This window comes from Colobus angolensis, unplaced genomic scaffold (genome assembly GCF_000951035.1).
Source record: "Colobus angolensis palliatus isolate OR3802 unplaced genomic scaffold, Cang.pa_1.0 Scaffold40, whole genome shotgun sequence".
Classification (NCBI taxonomy): Eukaryota; Metazoa; Chordata; class Mammalia; order Primates; family Cercopithecidae; genus Colobus; species Colobus angolensis.
In genome coordinates, this window is record NW_012117377.1 from 7,397,836 (window position 1) to 7,400,408 (window position 2,573).

The 2,573-nt window shown below is 47.3% G+C and overlaps 1 protein-coding gene across 1 annotated transcript in view; it reads left to right on the forward strand.

Moving 5' to 3' along the window:
- Positions 1 to 2,573, forward strand: part of LOC105521558 (kinesin-like protein KIF26B) — a 38,161-nt gene that overhangs the window by 18,012 nt on the left and 17,576 nt on the right. The window lies entirely within an intron of this gene.

The following is a 2,573-nucleotide window of genomic DNA, read 5'->3' on the forward strand; positions in this document are numbered from 1 at the left end:
TGACTTCTCTCTCTCTCTCTCTTTTTTTTGAGATGAAATCTTGCTCTGTTGCCCGGCTGGAGTGCAGTGGCATGATCTTGGCTCACTGCAACCTCTGTCTCCTGGGTTCAAGCAAATCTCCTGCCTCAGCCTCCCGAGTAGCTGGGACTGCAGGTGCGCGCCACCACGCCTGGCTAATTTTTTCCTATTTTAGTAGAAATTGGGTTTCACCATGTTGGCCAGGATGGTCTCGATCTCTCCTGACCTTGTGATCCGCCCGCCTTGGCTTCCCAAAGTGCTGGGATTACAGGCGTGAGCCACCATGCCTGGCTGACATGACTTCTCTTAGAGCTGCCTCCTTTCTGTGGCACTTCCTCCGTATAATTGGGTTAACAAAAATATTCTAAATAAGCAACTGATATGAGGCTTTTTGAAACCAAACAGTTTGGTGCCTTGAAAGCATAAGCCATTGGTTATGTGAGAAAAACAAGAAACTGTATCTTTGCGTATACTGGGGCACAAATAAATCCCGTTCGAATGAATGAACATTTCCTAGTGAAAACATGGGGTTGGAACCCTTCTGTGTCTGTGGGAGAATAGGAATCTGTTGATGGATATGGCTCTTTGGCTTAAAGTGAAAAATCATGAACTGGTGGTCAAGAAGTCGAGGCATAGTCCACGCTTTTAACCCTCTGGGACCTGTTTATCTGTAAACTGAGGTGACGCTCTGTTCTGGAACGGTCCCTAAGGGGCCCTTTCAGGTCCTGCTACACCTCTGAGTTGTGATTAGAGACTCTCTGGCCCTGTCGTTGAGGAAGACACCTCGAGGCAGGCCTCATATGGTTTGCATCACTTCCTCAATGAGATTCGAGGCTCGCTCAACCTGAACCTCCCTCCGCTTCCCATCATTGTGTCTGGCTGTCTTGAGTGTCTCCCTCCTGAGCCACCCCTTGCTGCTGCAGTGCAAAGAGGCCTCTTGATTTATTAATCAATTAATCAGTGCACACTGAGGAGCTGTTCAGGGTAGTTAAACAGGGAAAACAAAAAGCTGGAGCCTGTAATCAAGATGGATCATAATTAAGAACTACCCCCCAACTGCTGCTCTTCCTGCCCCCCTCACTGCCTCACAGCTCCCTCCCCGCCTACAGCTCATCAAACCGCCTTCAGCTCTGATGGGGCTTCTACCCCATACAAGCCGACAGTGAATTTCAGAAGGGCTGATTTTCTCCCTAATGTCCTAGAGGGAAATAAGCCTTTAGATGAGCTTTATCCATTACCTGCAATGACCGTTGAGCCCCCAAAATGGCATCGTCACCCTGTGCATGTATGCACAGACCATACTCTCCTATCCCCATTCCCCATGAATGGAGTCATGGAGCTGGAAGGTCCTTACCTTCAGGAAAGCCATGGCCCTGTGTGACAGACGAGAGGTTCAGTGAGGTTAAGTGAGTTGTCAGGTCACTATAGAACTCCAGTGTCACAAGTGGCAGAACTGGAAACCATCTCATACTCAACGAACGCTCCTAGTGCTCGTTTCTCTGTGTGACCCTCAAGTCAAGTAAATAAGCGACATTGTTCTCATTAAATCCATTTTCTGATTTCTTTTTCATATGGGCCTCTGAGCTAGATTTTTATTTTATATATAAACATTTTATAAACATATATTACATATATAATAATAATATATAGTATTTTATAAGGTTTTCTGTCTATGTTGCTTAGGCCTGTCTCAAACTTCTGGCCTCAAGGGATCCTTCAGCTTCAGCCTCCCAAGTAGCTGGGATTATGGGTGCCAGCCACCGCACCTGGCAAGATTATTTTTTTTAGAGACACGTCTTGCTCGGTTGCTCAGGCTGGAGTGCAGTGACGCTGTCCTAGCTCACTGCAGCCTCAGACTCCTGGGCTCAGGCAATTCTCCCACCTCAGGCTCCTGAGTGGCTGAGGCTACAGGTGTGTGCCACAATGCCTGGCTAATTTTTAAATGTTTTATAAAGATGGGGTCTTACTATGTTGCCCAGGCTGGTCTTTGAACTCCTGGCCTCAAGCAGTCCTCCCACCTCAGCCTCCCTAAGTGCTTGGATTACAGGCCTGAGCCACTGTGCCCAGCTGATATTTTGTAATAGTAGTTTTGGATGAAGTTTGAAGGGAAAGCCTATCTTGGACTGTTTTGCTTTAGTGGGTTAGAATATCAGATACCTGGATAGAGACATGGCCAGTTTCCCTAGGGCAAATAGTAAACATGAGTTAATCTACACAGGTTTGCTCGGCTGCTGGTACAGGCTGGATCTCTCGGCCAGAATCTGTTTGGTTTGCTTCTGTTCCAGTGGTACTTAGCACACAATGCTGATAAGGCCAAGATTTTCTTAGAACAGAATCTGTTCGAGGTTGCAAGTTGCACCTCCATCTGCTACTAACTTTCTGTGGTAACAGGAGGCCAAGGGGCCTCAGTGCAGCGGTCCAGAGTTGCACTCACCTCGCATCATGCCTGGACAAACCTTTGTTCCTTCTAATTGAGCACCTTGGGAGAGCCCAGGGTGCTATCATTCTTTAGTGGACATAAGAATAAGAATGTTCTTGCCAGGTGCAGTGGCTCA